This window comes from Sminthopsis crassicaudata, chromosome 6 (assembly GCF_048593235.1).
Source record: "Sminthopsis crassicaudata isolate SCR6 chromosome 6, ASM4859323v1, whole genome shotgun sequence".
NCBI lineage: Eukaryota > Metazoa > Chordata > Mammalia > Dasyuromorphia > Dasyuridae > Sminthopsis > Sminthopsis crassicaudata.
The window spans coordinates 52,022,687-52,042,480 of NC_133622.1; positions in this window are offsets into that span (position 1 = coordinate 52,022,687).

The following is a 19,794-nucleotide window of genomic DNA, read 5'->3' on the forward strand; positions in this document are numbered from 1 at the left end:
TACAGGGTACCAAAATAAATGGAATCTAAATGAAAAAAAAAATTCACTAAATCTAGCTATTTATTTTCTAAAGTATGAAACAGATCTTTTGTCTGAAGATTAATCAGACAACTGGATATTTTAAATTTAATTGATTACATTGCCATAATCCATATCTCTCCTTAATATAGTAGGTTAGGTGATATATCTCTGAAAGTAAAGTGTGATTGGCTGAGTATTACAAATCAGTTCTCTATTTCTTTCCCCAACAGTTATCCAGGTATAATCAAATGATAAAATTTAACTCTGTACCTTTTTCTCTCTTTTTTATTTTTTTTCTTTTTCTTCAGATTTATTTTAAGAAATATATTTTTAAAAAGAAAAACAGAAAAGCAACACAAAACAAAATGAAACAGAAGTAAAGGGAACATTATCATGTGCCCATCAAAACATCAGTGAGTACTCAAAATATGTAACAACAAATACCAATTTAAGAAAGCATATATATATGTGTGTGTGTGTGTGTGTGTGTGTGTGTGTGTGTGTGTGTGTGTGTGTCTGTGTGTGTGTGTCTGTGTGTGTGTGTGTGAAGAAAATATATTTTGTTTTCTGCTGTACACCTTTTTTATTTTATTCTTTTTCTCCCCTTTCATTCCCCTCACTATTCCCAAGCAGGCTATAGTTAAAAAGAATATATTTATATATACATATGTAGATATATACATATTATACTCACACACACACATACCCCACATACACACATGTGTTTCCTATTCCTGCTGACTCAATAAATGCTGCTCCATAACTTGGTTATTACTTAACTTCCCCCCACCCAGACATCCCTCCTTTGTCTTCTTCCCTTACTCTTTGCTTTCCCATGTACTCCTTTCCCCTCCCTTATTTCTTTATAGATTTTGGAGGGTGCTATACTCTTTGTGCAATATATGTAGTATTGTCTATTGAACTCATTCTTGATGTGAGTAGCTTTTCAAAACTACAAGCCCTTCTTCCCCCCAATGACTCTGTGTCTATTCTTCCTTTGCACCTCATTTGTATAACATGACTACAATTGTTACCTTTATTCTGCCAATCTTTCTTTTGTGCTTACCCTATTATTGACATAAATCTTTAATATAAAGTATACATTTCCCATGGGGGTAAAAAACAATTTGAACATATTGAGTTCCTTAAAATTGCTCTTTGATTTTGGCTCTCATATGATAGATTCTCTGTTAAGATTAGGTTTGCTTGATAAAAAGTCCTGAAAATTTGCAAGTTTATTGAATGTCTGTATTTTGTCATTCAAAATTATAGATAATTTTGCTGGATATTTTGCACAGGTCCAGGCCTTTTGATTGTCTGTAGATATGATTCCAAGACCTGTGGCCTTTTATTGTAACTGCTGATAAGTCTTATACAATTCTAATTGTAGCTCCAGTATATTTGGATTGGTTTTTTCTTATTTCTTGCAAATTTTTTTCTTTGATCTGGAGTTCCGAAATTTGGCAATAATATTCATATAAGTTTTCCATAAAGGGTCTCTTTGAGGTAGTGATTGGTGGATTTTTTTCTATTTCTATTTTCCTCTCATGTTCTATCAATCTAGAAAATTTTCTAAGATTATTTTTTGCATTATTAGGTCCAGATTCTCTTTTTGGTCACAACTTTGTGGCAGTTCAATTATTCTTATATATTCTCAATATGTTCTCCAGATCTGTAGTTTTTCTTATAAAGTGTTTCACATTATATTCTATTTTCTCATTTTTTATAACTTGTTTTGTTATTTCTTGGTCTCTCATAACTTTATTGGCTTCCTCTTGCTCAAATATAATTTTCAAGGAGTTATTTTCATCTTTGAGACTCTGTACCTCCTTTTCTAATTAATTTTTTTATAATCTTCTTGTTTTTCTTGGATGGTTTTATGTTTTTCTTTAGTTTTTCCTCAGTGTCTCACATTTCATTTTTGAATTCTTTTTTTTTTTTTTTTTTTTTTTTTGAGTTCTATAAATCCTCTCTGGGCTGGGGGCCATTTCACATTACTCTTTGGGGTAGAAGCTTTTTTTTACTAAAGTATCCTTCATTGAAGATTATTCCCAGTCTTACCTGTTTTTATGTTTTAATGGTATAGTTCTTTCTTCTTTGCCAGTTCATTTTGTTTTTAATAAGAGATATTAAAGATTAGCATAAGCACCTCTAATCATGGGGTGGAGGATGGTGCCTCTAGCTTCCCTTCAGCTCTCTATTCTGACCAAGAACCCCAATCCAAGAGTTTCCCCCTCTTGCAAGTGCCCACAGCCAGCCATGTCCCTGCCCAACTGCCTCTGTACTCACCAGGTGTGGGTTCCTTTTCACCCAGGGCCTCCTCTCAGCAGCACAGCTGGGCATGGCATTCCCACTCAACTGAGTTCCCACAGTCTTCCCAACTCCACAAACAGTCCAGGAGGTGAAAGTTTCTGTGGTTCGTGCAGAAGCTCCAGTAACAAGTACATAGCCCAAAGGATCCCCATTTGATGTTTCTGCTGATCTAGTCCAGAGATGTTTGCACTTCAGAAAGGTTAATCCTGACCAGGGGTCTTTCTTCAGATTTTTTTCCATCAGGAGGACTCCTGTTTTGCCCCAAGTCTTCTTGTTTTTTTCTCACTAATGTTTGCCCTGAAGCATCATTTTTCTTTTTTGGGGGGGAAATTTAGGAGAGCTTGAAATTTACCAATCAGTTCCACCATCTCCCCAAAATCCTCCCCCTCTGTTCCTTTTTCTCAATGACAATACAATAACTAGACTTGGAATTAACTCCCAATGTAGCAGTTTTAGTATCTGTCTCACCAAGATGCTATAATCCTGAAGATAATGGCTGAGCTAATTGTCAAAATATATGAGAATGAAAACAATTATTGATGTTTTTATGTTTTAGATATTATTTGTTAGGAATTCCCTCCTTTTACAGTGGCCTAATTTTATTTTACTTTATTTTGTTGTTGTTGCTTAATGTGAAAGGACTATATATTTCAATATGTAGTTCAATAACATATATAAATTCTTGGTTTAGGGATTTGTAATTGTTATTACTATTAGATTGGATTCTTTTGTCTCTGGGAATTCTGATGAACTGAATAGCCTATAGACTCCATCAGACAACGATTAGAAAGCTTTTGAGAAATTATGTGATAGAGTAACAGTAAGGAAAATAATTAGAAACAAAGATCTCTGAAAATTAGACTCAATTAACACAAAGTTTGTGAATTCAGGGAAAAAAGACAATATTGCTTTTGGCAGATGATGGTGCAGATATAAGACTTGATATGAATAAGCAGCCTCTGCCCTTGTGTTCATCTTCTATTGGACAATGCAGCTTAATGGCACAGAATGTCAGGATGTTACCCTTTCCTCACGTCCTATTTTTCCAAAACAAATACCTGTCAGAGCCAATATCTATGGAGTTCTCTTTCCTAGACCTTCTTTCTATTTGAAACCTTATTTTTCAATAAGTTTATGCCTTTACTCTAGCTTTATTTTTGGGCAGATGATTGCTATGTCTCTATGTTCTTCTTTCTTTCCTTGGTAATCCCACTTTCAGGAAAGAAAGTTTTTGTTTGTTTGTTTGTTTGTCTTTTGCTTATAAAACCTTCATAGAAACTAATTTAGTATGAATTTTAATTTACAAGGCTATCAGATGTCACGTGTTCACCAAAATATTAGTAAGAATGGGGGGGTATTACTGATTTAGACATAAATCTCACAAATATCTTTGGAACTCGGATAAAGGATCAGGAGAGTGACAGGGACAGGATTTGAAGTAATCTGGAGAAGTGGGAACCAGAACTTTAACAAAGGGTCTGATGTTGATATAAAAAGTCAGTGAAAACTTTGAAATATGCTTGGTAGAAAAACAGTGAGAAAATCCATAAATTGATTGGTCATAAAGAATAAAAGATTATTCATATTCTCCATACTCAGAGTTAGACACTGATGCTAATTTTCCTTGCAGAAAATTTTGAATCATAGGAAGATTTGGGAGAAGAAAAAGGAACTTACATCTACTGTTTTATAGTTTGAGAACACAGCAAAGCACTTATGAGGTGACTTCAGGCTTGACACCAAAAAGGTTGAGCCAAGAGAGCAAATCTGATAATGAAAACCTTGAGGACATGAGTTCTCCAAGGGATCAGATTCAAAAGTGAACTATTAGAGGGATTAGGCAGAGTCTAAAGGATATACACATGAGAAGAAGAGCTCAGCAAAAAAAAAAGTAGAAGTATTTAGAAAAATAGGAAGAAAATAGCAAGAAGAAACATCTTAAATTGATAATGTTAGCCTTGGAGTCAGGAAGTCTTGGTTCAAGAATGAGCTCTGACAGTATTTGGGTGATTCTGGACACATAAAGTAACCCCTCAATTCCTTTGGCAATCTACTGAAGTGAAAGAGCTGAATTAGAAGTCAGATCCTTGCTTTGATACTTCCCACCTATAATAACTTGGAAAAAGTTCATATAATCTGTCTGATCTTTAGTTTCCTAATGTATTCACTGGGGAAAATGGGCTCAATAAATAAATATATTGTATAATTGCAATATTTCTGCATAGGAAGTTTTTGCCTAACATCAGCAGTGAATGCAGATAAAATATAGAATTTTATGAGTAAAATAAAAAGATCAGAACCAATAGGCAAACTTTCATATTTAAATCTATGACATATTAGTCATTGGTGGGCAGCAATGTCTCTTGATAGAAAATATTTCCATATTGGAAGTTCACTAACCTGATGAAATCACAGGTCCTTTGAATATTAGTATAACAAGAAAGCATGGGAAAACAGTATTTTCAGAAGTTAGATCCATCAATTCTAAGAAGGGCAAACTTTTTGAGAGCTTTATGTACAATTATATGATATGATCCCAAAGTACAGAAACTAGGACCTAGATTAAACCCAAACTTAAATTCACTTACCTTTCAGAATTGAAGCACATTGAAATCTGGAAGTTGAACTTTTGCTTCCAGCAATCACATCAACCAAATAATGTTGCTTTGCTACTATGTTTTTTATTCCCAGAATGAAGAATTATGTATATATAGACTAGATAATCTGTTTCTTGTCCACATCAAATGTTGAAGCCAATAAGTTTTTTTTGTTTGTTTGTTTGTTTGTTTGTTTTTATCTACTGTTTATTGAGTTTAAACAATATACTTGGGTTAAGTTTGTTTTTAGTTATATAAGGTCTATGGATTTTGCAATGCAACTGAATTAGTATTGATGGAGCAACTGTGCCTTGAGATATCCTGAATGATAGGAAGTTCGTGACATTTCTTTTCTAGGTCTAAGATTTCCCAAGTGGAGAAAATTTAAATGTCATTTTATCATTGGGTTCAATGAAATTGTCAGCTGGTGGTTTTGTAATGATATCAACAAGGAAGTGTCCAAATTCAATCATCTTGGGCACAACCAAGAGATCTAGAAGCACAATACTGAATTCTGAATAACTATTACTTAATGATATGCCAATTGTATTCCCCATATGACAAAACTATTCACCATATGCTCAACAAATCTAAATTTTGTATATAGGTTTAGAAAGATTTATTTCTTACTAAAGCTGTTTATTTTCAAAACATATGCATTGATAATTTTCAACATTCACCTTTGCAAAAACTTGTGTTCCAATTTTTTTTTTCTTGGCTTCCCACTACCCCCTCCTCTAGATGGCAAGTAAACCCAATATTGCAAATGCAATTCTTCTATACATATTTTCAGTTGTCATGATTCATAAGAAAAATCATATCAAATAGGGGAAAAATGAAAAAAATGTGAGCAAACAAAATAAAAAGATGAAAATATTATGTTGTGATCCACACTAAATTCCCACAGTCCTCTCTCTGGGTGCAGATGGCTCTCTTCATCACAAGACTATTGGAACTGACCTGAATCACCTAGCTTTTGAAAAGCCATGTCCATCAGAACTGATTATCGTTCAATCTTGCTGTTGCTATGTACAATGTTCTCTTGATTCTACTTACTTAGCATTGCTTCATGAAAATCTCTCTGGCCTCTTTGAGATATGATATGATCCCAAAGTACAGAAACTAGGACCTAGATTAAACTCAAACTTAAATCCACTTACCTTTCAGAATTGAAGCACATCATGTCTTATAAAACAATAATATTCCCTAGCATACCATAACTTATCCATCCATTTTCCAACTGATGGGCAGCCAGCCACTCCATTTCCAATTCTTTGCCACTACAAAAAAGTCTGTTACAAACATTTTTGCACACATAGATCCTTTCGCCTTTTTTATGATCTCTTTGGAAACAAGGCTTAATATAGATACTGCCTGATCAAAGAGTATGTGCAGTTTGATAGTCCTTTGGATATAGTTCAATTGTTTTCCAGAATGTTTGGATCAGTTCACAATTCCACCAAAAATGTATTAATGTCCCTGTTTTCCCATATCCCATTCAATATTCATCATTATTTTTTCCTAGCATCTTACCCAATCTGAGAGGTATATCATGGTTCCTCAACATTTTCTTAATTTGCATTCTCTAATCTATAATGATTTAGAGTATTTTTTCACATGACTATAAATGGTTTTAATTTCTTCATATGAAAATTGCCTGTCCTTTGACCATATATCAGTTGGAGAATGGCTGGTATTCTTATAAATTTGAGTCAATTCTCTATATATTTTAGAAATGAGGTCTTTATCAGAACCCTTGGATATAAACTTTTTTTTTTCCCAGTTGATTGCTTCTCTTGGCTTAGAAGGATTTTGAGCATATCTGAAGGTGTGAAATCTACTGCTAAAAAGATGACATATATAGTTTCAATTTCTTGCTCGTTTCCTTAATTATTACAAATAATGACAAAATAAGATGGGCAACATTTACTCACATTCCACAACTAATTATTAATTGAATTACTCAATGACTGAACAGAACTAAGAATTTAAATTCTTTGGAAGAAAATAAAGACATTATTATTCAAAATAAAATTATTATAATTATATTAAAGAAGTCTAATGTGAAATATATAAAATGATAGTTATGCATATTTTTTTTCTACTGGCACCTTTTTAAGTTTAGGAAAACTTTTTTAAGTCTTGGATTTTAGGGGCTTCCTCTTCTTTCACTTAATGTTCTCTCCCTTATGTATGGAGTTACCAGAACTGTGTAAAATTACATGTGCTATATATGATTTGAGGAGTTTAAATCAAGTCATTTTATTACTCATCAGTTGGCCATATTTTATCCACCCAGAAAAAACTATAAATGTTAAAATATGATTTTTCTGTCATCTTTTATTTAGATATAGATTGGTATTGGCAAAAGTGAGATCCTATTTACTTATTTAGAAGTCATATCCCAACTTCTTAAAAAAGTTTGAAGTAGTTTAAATGGAAAGATTGAATTAAATGTCAACAAGATAGTTCGGGAATAAAAATAGGTGACAGACAATCTAAACAAAGTAGGTATGACTCAGGTGACTGAGATGATTACTAAAATTATTCCCTGAATTTGACTTTAAAATTTCTGGCTGCTAAGGAACAAGAGGAACATTTTGGTTGGGGAATAATATGATCCCAGAAGAGATGGAATTTATATGGTCCTGGACAATTTAAAAAATAGAAACTTCAGTGGAGAGATGAGGAGTTACTGGGCTAAGAAGATATTTTGGAATATATGCCCAAAGCAATTGAGTATCAGTAGGAAAGAGATAGATCTGTTCTGGAACCAAGTCACCAAACATTATGTTTTTGGCAACAGTAATTTTTTTATTAATTTTTTAAAATTAATTTTTAAAATTATAACATTTTCTTTGGCAGTACATATGCATAGGTAATTTTTTTTTACAACATTATCCCTTGTACTGCCTTCTGTTACGAGTTTTTCCCCTCCTTCCCTCCACCCCCTCCTCTAGATGGCAGGCATTCCCATACATATTAAATATCTTATAGTATGTCCTAGGTACAATATATATGTGCAGAACCGAATTTTGTTGTTGTTGTTGGCAACAGTAAATTGACTAAACTAGCAAGCAATTGACCAATAGCAAGTAGAAAAATCCTAGACCAACTAAGAAAATATGCTGAGGAGGAACAAGAAAAAATAGGAATTATGATATCAGGTGTGGATCTTATCCAATGCTATTCTGTATATGAGTAAAAGGAATTGATCTTTACTGAACTCAAATATTTCTTAGAGATCATGGGGTAGTGAAGAGACTCATAATTATGAATATATTATTAGTCTGAAGAAATCTTAATGGGATCCTGGTAAGGTGGGACTTACCAAAGAAGGACACAGAGATGTGATGATTATTTGATGGTCTTCATTGCAAATTCTTTCTGTATTTTGTATTTTTTTTTACTTGAGTTAAAATCCATTTTTCAATATATTGTTAGCCTGAATGTTTAAATGATACTTTTATCTTTTTTTTTTTTTCAAAAGCTAAATTCTTATTCCATCAGGAAATTTCTGAGAGGACAGAAAGACTAAATAATGATTTGTGACAGGCTTCCAGGTTTCATTCCAATAAGAGTAAATATTGAAAACTGAAATTGTTAGACTTGGATTCAGATTTCACCTTTGACATTTAGTAGAATTGGTCATAGATTGGTCACTAAATCTTTCTCAACATAAATTTCCTCACCTTTAAAATAAATCTATAATATCTAGGTTAACCTCACAGTCATTTTGACAAAATAAAATAATGTGCAAAATGCTTTGCAACTTTTAAAGTGCTAGACAATAGTGATATAATAATTATTATTAAGCAGCATTTTGGCATAGTAGATATAATTATAACCTTAGAATCATCAATCTTTCAATCAATCAATATATATATTAAGCCCCCCCCCCCCCCCTATATGCTAAGCACTGGAAATAGAAAAAGAGAAAAAAAAAAAAACTTTCCTCAATTAATTTACAATGTAATAAGGAGGCATATTTGCAAACAAATTTATACAAAGCAAGCTATATAAGATAAGTAGGAAATTATTACAGTGGGAAGGCATTAGAATTAAGATATCTTTTTATAAAAGGTAGGTTTTTACTTGGGACTTAAAAGAAGCCAGAATTGCCAACACTTGCACAGAGAAAGGAGAGCATTCAAGGGTTTAGGAACAGTCAAGCCAAGAGATGGGGCATTTTGTTTGTGGAATAACCAGTTCAATCTCATTGGATAAAAGAATATGTATCAAGGAGTAAAGTATAAGAAAACTGGAAAGATAGAAGGGGTTTAGGCTATTAGAGGCTTTGAATAACAAATAGATACTTAGGATTTTATTCCAGAGATAACAAGGAGTCCCTGGAATTTGTTGAGTGGAGAGTGACTTTATTGTGCATTAGGAAAATCATTTAATTAAATGGAAGGTGGATTGGAGTGAAGAAAGACTTGAAACAGGCTGATCCACCACCAGACAATTACAATAATCCAGGGATGAAGTGATGGGGATTTGTATTGGAGTGGCAGTAGTACAAGAGAACAGAATGAGATGGATTCAAGAGATGTTTCAAAGGTCAAATTGATAGGATTTAGCAACAGACTAGATAGTGTGGCAGTAGGGTGGTAAGAGATTTTGAGGAGTCTAAAATTACTCCTTGTTTGTGAGTTTAAGGGTCTGAGAAGATGGTGTTGCCCTTTACAGTAATAGAGAAGGTAGCAGATAGGGGAGGTTTAAGGGAAAAGATAATGAATTCCATTTTATAAATATTAAATTTAAGATTATAAGTGATTTCACTACTATGAAGAAAATGTCTCCCCTACTGCAACATGTTACCTCTTATGTGGATGACAGGTTTCTTCTATCTTTTTAAGTCCAGTTTTCATTACTTTATCCTGGCTCTCCATTAAAACTAAGCCCCATCGTAAAGTAGAACACCATGTTGTAATGTATTTCATTCCATTTAGAATATTGATCTTAAAAAAAAAAAAACAAACAAACTATCCCCAAAACCAGCATTTAGTCTAAGACTGTATTTTCATGGAACCAAGCTGGTATGCTAAGGAAGGATTAACCTAAACAAAATAAAATAATTATTATGGTAGAAAACATCATTGATATTCTTAGTTCTTTTTTGCAGAATCTTTTTATTTAAAGAGGAGAAGTCTCTTTTACTGAACTGGGTCTAAGATTGCATCCAAAGATATACTCTTTTTGTGATTCTGAGCAATTTACTTAAATTATCATCTCTCCCAAAGTAAATTCTCTCAAACAATAAGTTGGAAAGAAGGTGTTGGTTTTCTTTAGTAGAGGGAATTTCCGAAGAGGAAAGTTGAGGGAATTTTCTAAATAATGATGATGAAGGAGGTTGTTGACATGATGATGATGACAATAAGGAGGAAGAGGAGATCTTAAAATATATATATATATATATATATTAGGAATTGTCTAAGAATTAGGGATAAATGAGACTTGGAATTCCAAAGAGTTTTTAATTCATTCCATCTGGAAATATTTAGAGGAAATAATTTCACTTTCTTGGTTCACCTATTGATTATGAAACTCATGTCACAAATAAAAACATATAATCAGAGATTTTATATTTCCACATAAGTTCTTTATGTTATTTTTTAATGTAGAAAGCAATAACCAACTCACAAAATTACACCATTACATTGTTATTATTATCATTGGTAGACTGGATCTGTGACTTTAATGTTAAAGGGAGCTACATTAATAACCTTTACAAATCCAGAATCTTATCTAATATATAATTCTCATTGGGTCCTGATATTTAGTGATGTTTTACAACTCACCAAGAAATACCTTATACAGCTCACCTTGTAAAAAACAACAGGAATGCAAATAGGGAACAAGAATCCCCAAATCCAGGAACCTTCTAATAATATTTTTCTTTCCTTGCTACTATGTTATATGACCCCGCTCTCGTTTAGCATTTAAGAAGCTGCAGCTACACTACATTATCAAAGACATATTTGTTAAAACATGCATATAAAAGGATTTGTAATTGAAGCACAGCTTTGATATATTTAATAGGATGTAAAACTGCCATCCCTTTTTAATAGGAGATGCTTTATGTGCATTAGCAGTAATATAATAATGCCTCTTCAGTGTGCTCTTGCCATTAGCAGTTTTTTCCCTCCCTTTCTTTTAGTTAATCTTAAAACTTTAATGTAATCCAAACACATTAACATCTTTTCTCCCCTCTCTCCACTTGTGCAGAAGGAGGCTGTGAACTGAACTTTTCTGAAATGAAAGATATTTATTGGGTTATGGCACAATCCTGTCATCAATAGCTTTTTCCTCTGCATGGCTGAACAGATGGTCCATAAACAATGGTTCTTGCCTTAGAAATGCTAACAGTCAGGGAAAGTGTTTGGGAGAAGGGAAGGGGTGGGAGGAGGAGGAGGAAAGATGGAAATTGAGTGAGAATGAGGAAGGAAGAGGGAGACAATGCAGAAGGCAGAAAAGAGAGAATCTTAACTAACATTTTCCAGATTGCCTTTCATCCCAAGTCATCTCCAATAGCTCTGTTTTTAAAAGTGAAAAAGGAACAGTCCCATTCTTTTAAGATTTAATAATGGCAGAGTGATTACCAGAATTATTTCAAAATGTTATTAGTATCTCATGTTTGTTTCAGCCTCTGACTGCTTTACAGATTTGAAAACATAGTCTCATGCTTCAGTGTATCTTAAATAGTGTCCTTGGGAAGTGAGACACTCTGAATTACATCAAGAAAAAGAATTGGGTTAATGGGAATGATTTGATCCAATTCAAAAAAAAATCACATTTGGAGTTGAAAAAACAGTCATGTAGTAGACTTCAGCAAAATCAATACAAAACAAAAAACAAGGTTGGATAATAGGAAAAACAAGAAGAAACCTTCTTGGATTTAATAAGAAGAAATAGTATTCTCACATAATACCATAAAACTTGCAAGCATCCAGTGAATATTCATAAATGTAGCTGATATGTTGTCTGAACTCAAACTCCTTCCATGAAATCTTGTGCCTAGCCCAGGCTGATGAGATCATGTCCTCTGTAGTCCTAGATCTCAGTCTCTGTGATTTTTATTTTTAATTTTAAAACATTTTTATTTAAAATTTTGTGTTCCAAATTGTAACTCTCCTCCCTGCCCCTCTCCAAGGCAGTAAGCAATCAGATATAGGTTATATATGTGCAGTAATATACAATATTACCAAACCTTAAGATATGAATTGCCCAATTGTTCATCTTCCATTCTCAATTCTCAGAGGACCGATGAGATCAGCAAGGCACTATCTTGATTAGTAAGTGAATTGGATTTAAGTGAGGCAGATTTGTACAGAGTCAACAGCCTCATTTTCCTCTACAGTCACTGAAGTCTAGTGGCAGGACATAGGTCAAGACAACTGGTAATGGCCCCCCATTGCCCAGTATAAAAGAAGGCTGAGATAGCTTCAAGGTCCAGTCCCCAAGGTAATCACAATCAAAAGAAAATGAGCAGTAGGGGAATGAATTTTTAAAAAATACTGAAATTATCAATGATCTCTTTCACAGGGAAGAAAAGTCAATTAAAGACCCTGAGCATAAATATAGTCTTACACAGAATTTCATATGATTAATGTTGTTTCTGAATCACCAGCTTTCTTATGAATTTGCCCTCTTCACAGAGCCCATAATCATGCTAAAATATTGCTTTAAAATGTAAATTTTTATGTTCCATCCTCATTCCCTCCAACTTTGTGAATATGTTTTATACATGTAACAACTATAATAATAATCAATCTTTATATATTATATGCATATATGCATATATTTATATAAAATATATACATAATTTATACATATACATATATATACAAATAAATGTATACCTTATATAAAATAATACTATATTTGATATGAATTCACTTCTTTGGGGATTCCATGCTATTTTTAAAAATGATATATTCACAATTATCTTACATTACTAATATCCTAAAGACTTTATGTGTGTTTGTGTGTGTATGTGTGTGTTGGGGATAATCATTTGAATCTCTTATTTTATTTTATAGGAAACTCCCACCATGGATTCTCTGTTGATGCAAATTGGCAATTCATCTAATGTAGATAAAAGTACAAATAGGTATGATGCAATAAAATTAATTTTAAAATTAAAAAAAATATCATTAGCTCATTAGCCACACAAAAAGTGGAAGCAGGCCAGATTTAATACAGTTTAAGCATCCTTAGTCTATCCCATATAGTCTTAGAGAGTAGCACAGAAGGATTTAGAGACTAAGTAACTTGTCCATGATTACAATATCCAGTAAATAACTGATATCAGATTGGGGAGGAAAAAAATCCTGATAATTAGAACTTTGCAAAAGTGGAGAGAGAAGTTCAGAGAATTGGAGACAGAAGATAAATTACACCTTCTTGGGTATGATGTAGATGAGATTATTTTTAAAAGTTACTTCTGTTGGTTTCTTAAGTCCCTTCTAATGCTAATATTCTGTGACTGCTGAGTTAGGGAGGAATCATACATGATGAAAAGATGTAGATGGTTGATATTCTGAGATAATATAATCCATTGAAATATCATAGATACAATCTTAGAAATAGATTAAGAAATCTCCCTGGCTTTAAATTATGTTCACAAGTTTAAATTCACTACCATCCTCCTAAGAACTTATTTGATAGTAGTACCAGGATCTTCAAGAAGGCATTGAATATATTTTGCTAAAGGACTTATGCAAATGTTGTAAGTGAGGTAGCTTCTAATATGGTAGTTATAAATAAAACACCAACAAATATATTATTTTCAGCTTGGTGATGATGATTTTATTAGACAAGAAGTACCACAACTATATAAATAGGATGATTTAAGAGGATAAAATGATATAAGAAGTAATATACAAGTAGCAATGTCTTTTGGTAAGTCCCAGACAACAGAATTCAAGAATATATTTTCTATAGATGGTCTTACCACTAACATTTATATATATAGAAATATATTTATATGTAGAAATATATATAGGAATACACACACGCGCGCGCGCGCACACACACACACACACACACACACACACACACACACACACATATAGAGAGAGAGATATATTATATATATATATTGCTGAGGCAATTGGGGTTAGGTTAATTGTCCAGGATCATACAGCTAGGAAGTGTCACATGTCTGAGTCAATTTGAACTCAGGTCCTCCTGACTTCAGAGCTAGAACTCTATTCACTGTGTCACCTAGCTACCCTACCACTAATATATTTTGTAACCTTAAGAAACAAAGAGCTTTGAATTTCTTTAATAAACTATTTAATTGATTTATGAAATAAGTATTGTAAATATTTTAGAAATTGATCTAAAATATAGAAATTATCAAACTTCATCTACTTTTAGATTTAGTTTTAAACATAAATGTAGTATAAATCGAACAAGCATTGTAAACATAGGATGCCACTTGTGCAAAGAGAGAGTATAGAAAGAGAATGTCATATGCAAGAAATAGCTACTCTGTTTCATTGAAATGAAGAAAATAAGGGAAATGAATGTGAATTCAATTGTGAATGATATATTGTAAATCAACTTCGAAAGGCTTTTAGTTCCAAGCAGATTTTGTATTTTATCCTAGAGACAATAGGTAGACGCTGAAGAATTGTAAGGAAAGGTGTTCCATGGTCAGACGTTGTCTTTAGCAACATCTGGAGAGCTGTACAGAGCACTTGCATTGCAAAATGGAAAGATTAGAAAAAAGACCAGAAAGGAAACCAAATAGTCAAATGCAATATTACCCAGAAGGCTGTGTCATTTTTATAAAATCTTCCTATGTTTCAAATATGTATTCAAGGCAACCATAAATATGAAAAAGAAACAGGCATGTTTTCATAAAGAATTTCTAATAAATGGCCATATAATTTCAGTTATATAATTGCCTGAAAGACAAAAAAGGAGTATGATATCTCCTTTTGCTTACTATTTGCTGATTATAAAACAGGATTTGAGTAGAGCAAACATAGCCTCAAAGTTTGGCCTCCAAGTAGACTCTCCTACTTACATATGCATTTTCCAGTTTTTCTAAATAATTTTTCTAAGCATTTATTAACTCTCCTATCCACTATCATCACCTCCCCCAACATAACGTGTTTAAAGTATACACATTTCTTGGTAAACTATGGAGATAAGTATTCAATTGCCTATCCTCTCATTATTAATATTAAATCAGGCACAAAAGATGGAGATGTATGTTTGCTAAAGGTATTAACCGCTATTATGGAAGATGACCTAGGCAAAGTCCAAATGGAAGGTAAGATATGCAGATAACATTGTACTATTTGCACCAATCATCTCGATATCTTTTGATTTCAGACTTTCAAATGATTAACTGTGATAGATGCTTTTTATTTTTTAAAATTTTTTATTAAAGCTTTTTATTTACAGAGCATATGCAAAGGTAATTTTTTAACATTGGCCCTTGTAAAGCCTTCTATTCCAAATTATCCCCTCCTTCCTCCCCCCCCCTCCCCTAGAAGACAGGTAGTCCAATATGTTAAATTTCATAAATGCTTTTTGAGGATTGATTTTTGGACAAAAAGATACATAAGGGATAAAAAAATTAAAGAAAAGAAAACCATTTAGAGTCAACTTGTTCATGTATTAAGATCTCTTCACATGGCAAAGTTAACTTAAGCTAAATGATAAAGCACAAATCTCTGTGGTAAAATTGACTGAGGGCAGGCCAATTGTCAATGCAATCTCTGGAGAATACTGGAGAAGTAATGTCAATATAGTATAGACTGTCTCTTCTGTTCTTATATATACAGGCACACATATTGAAAACACATGGCTAGAATTACTTCAAGGCCTATATGTTGACTCCACATGTTCACACCAAAGATTCTCAAGTCTGGGGAATATGTAAACCTTGTCTTTTTTCCAGTGACTTGAGTGATTGATGTGGTGCACATTACTATAATCTAGACAATCTACTAGTAGCATAAATGTTGTTCTAATGGTATTGTGGTCTCGTCCACAAAGACCTTTAGAATATAATAGTTTGAAAGCAAACCACACTCAGTAATCATAAAGATTGTTTTTGTTAATTGCTAGCTAGGGACCATATGAACTATTATTTGGCTAGAATGCAAGAAAGTATATACCATAGGGGATAGTTAAGACATCCCTAAAGTGGTCAGATTAATTATCTCATGGCCAAATTACTAAGAAAACTAATCAGCTAGTAAACAGAAATAGGAAAGAAAACAAAGGTGAGATAGGCAACAATGGCAAACCAAAAAAAAAAAAAAAAAAAAAAAAAAAAAAAAAGGAAAGAAAGAAAAGATTAAAAAGTATGAAATGCTGAAATACCTTTAATTAACGTGTAAACTTGTCTTTGTGCTCTTGGTTATAAGAATCATTTGAAAGAAATGGAGATGTTTAGTCTGAAAAAGAGAAGACAGGGGAAATATGATATTAACCTCTAACAGAGTTGAAAAGTTGTCAAATGAAAGAGGTATTAGATGTATTCAACTTGTTCCTAAAGCTAGAAATAATTATGGCAGGGGAAAACCGCAGCTCTAAGTTAGATAGAAGGAAGAACTTCTCAGCAATTAAATATCTAGAAATTGAAAGGATTACTTCAATATAAGTCTATTGAAATGGCTTTCACTTACAGATAAGCATAGAATAAAGGGAATTCTTCAGTTATGGACTGGATTGGATTTGTAAGGCAATTTATAATTTTGAGATTATATGATTTTGTAACTTGGACAACTAAGTCTTACAACATTATAATTCTTCACTTTTTACATATACACAACCCCAAATTCTCTACCATCACCACCCCAATAAAACATAGCTTATTTGGGTTTTGCCTACTGATTTCTACCCTCTTAATCCCCTTTAAAGCTGTCTATGGTGTTATTAACTTGATTTCACCAAGTCTAGTCAGTAAGCACTTAATAAATACCTACTATGTTCTAGGTACTTGACTAAATCCTTTGGATACAAAGAAAGGAAAAAGGAAAAGGAGTAATCAAGAGCAGGTATTCTAAATAAATTAACCCTGGACATTTTACCCTTCTATGAAAACTGGACTTCTTTCAATGAGAGATGAGATTTAATAGACTCTGGCTACCCTATCATCCCAAAGTCATAAGTAAGGATAATTGAAAATAAAAACACATCATCAAATGCCACAACACTTATCAAAGGAATGAAATTTATATTGCAACTGATGTCTAATTTAAGGTAATTTGTATTTAAAGGCAGACATTACTTCAGTGGTTAGATGGAGAAACTGAGACATAGAATGAATAAAATGATTTGTGTATGATTATATGGCAAATCACTAAAAGAATCAGGAATAAAATTAAATTGTAGATACATAATTTTAAGTGAAATTTAGAAGAAATGTTTTAGCACAGAGCTCCTCACATAGATTCATATTATCACCCTATCCCCATACAATCTTATTAATTCAGAGGCTTTGATGCTCTCATTGAGAAAGCTAGACCTATGGTTTATATCTACTGAGCACTTCAAAATATTTTTTAAATATTGAAGTTTTGTCATCTGCCCAAAATGTTGTCACTAAGCTCAAATGCCTAATTGTCTTTCCTCAACTACATTTAACAACTAATTTAATCTTGGAATTAAATGTGATTCTGATTCATTTGCACTTGAATTCACCAAATGTTCTTTTTAAAGAGCTACAATCTGATGTACATGAGATTTTCTGAGTCACTAACAAGCCTTTTTTAAGCCTCATCCCTAACTAAAACTCCTATAACTTATCCAATCCAAAGAATCAGAAAACTTTTAGTTAAAATGAAAATATATAGTATACCAATACACTCATAAAAAGCATCGTATATGCCATTTTCCACCATCTTTCCTTAAATCAACATTTGGGATAATAATCAATGAAAAGGAATGTAAACTATGTTTAAAGCCCTTGATAAATCTAGGGTTTGCAAATAAGAGTTTGAAATGTAACAATGTGATGAATTCTACCACTAAAAGCAGATTTTCTTCAAGTTGTATTACCCAACATTATTGATTCTTTTTCTCTGTCTACACTGCTCCATCTCTGACCATTTCATATTTTTTTCTCAATAAACACAGACACATCCGAGAGAAAGAGAGAGAGAGAGAGAGAGAGAGAGAGAGAGAGAGAGAGAGAGAGAGAGAGAGAGAGACAGAGACAGAGACAGAGAGACAGAGACAGAGAGACAGAGACAGAGAGAAAGGAGAGACAGAGAGAGAGACAGAGTGAGAGATAGAGACAGAGAGAGAGAGGAGAGAGACACACAGAGAGAGACACAGAGAGAGACAGAGAGAGAGAGACACAGAGAGAGAGAGAGAGAGAGAGAGAGAGAGAGAGAGAGAGAGAGAGAGAGAGAGAGAGAGAGAGACACAGAGAGACAGAGAGATAGGGAGAGAGGGAGAGAGGGAGAGAGAGAGAAGGAGAGAGGGAGAGAGAGAGCGTTTTACACTTTTGCTCATGAAATAAAATGTTTTTTGTTTTTTTAGGAAAAAACACATTTTCCAAGTTCTGGCCTATAATTCAAACCTCGTCTCTTGAATCGGTCTCTCTAACCTAGGAAAAGTCATACCCATTTTACTGTAATACAATCAGATTTACTGTCACAAGTCACACAAAAAACATTTTGTTGTTTGATACAAAAACACTTTGTTATTTGATATTTAATCTATATAGATTTTATTCTGTTATATGTTATCATGATATCATATAAGAGAGTTACAGTGCCAAATAAATTGGGAATAATTTTGAAAAGATTCCCTCAGTCCCAGTCAAGAAATCCCTATAATATGTTCTTTAAAGGAAATGAAAGAAAAAGAGTTTGGCCTCTGGTGCTAAGATTAGATAGGAGCTAAGGTTAGGAGAACTAGGTCAATGCTATTTAAATGTAACCCTTCTTTCAAAAGTTCCCAAAAGACATAAAATATATTTTGCCACATACTTTGGGGGGTTTCTCACCTTCCTGATTCAAAGCTCTCACCCAAAGAAGGAGCAAGCCATTATTTATCATCACCTACTGTGTCAATTACTTCCTTGAAAGCACCTGGTTCAGGAAGTTGTATTGATAAGCAAAAACAAAGAAAAAGCAACAAAGCAACAAAAATTGAGCTCACAAGATAGAATATGGAAATCAAGAGATGCTGCAATGAACAACTGTCTCCAGAAAGAGCTATAGAGATTCTCAGTTACTTACAATAATGACTGGGAAGGGCTCCCAGCAGATATTACCTCCTATATTTTTTCAGTGTCAGTAATACTCTCTGCTACATAATTAAGAAATCATTTAATTGATGGCAAATTGGCACTGGTGAAGGGTGTGCTTATATCAAAGCATCCATCTTTCTTGAATCAAGAATTAGGAAAGAAATTAATGAAAAGGAATATAAAGGCTATGTTTAAAGCACTGTGCTAAACTCTGGGTTAACAAAAGGTGTATAGAAATGCAAAAAATGTGAGGAATTCTACCATTGAAAGTAGATTTTCTTTCATGTTGCATTACCCAGTATCCTTGATTGTCTTTATCTGTCTTACGGTTCCATCTTTGATTGGTTTTTGTTTTTTTCCTCAATATCTTCAATAGGATTGATTGATGAAAGGGAACGAGAGAGAATTCTGTTGGCTTCAATGACTGTTATAAACTCTGGTAAAAAGATTGAGTGAAGAGGACATTATAATTCATGGTTAGGATGATATGTCTAAGTGTCTCTCAATCATCTAAATGTATTTAAGATGGTATTATTGTGAGGATCAATCATAATGATGTATGTGAATCTGTTTTATAAATTGTAAAGTTTTATATGTCAGTTACAACTAAAGTGGATAAGGGTACCGGAATCA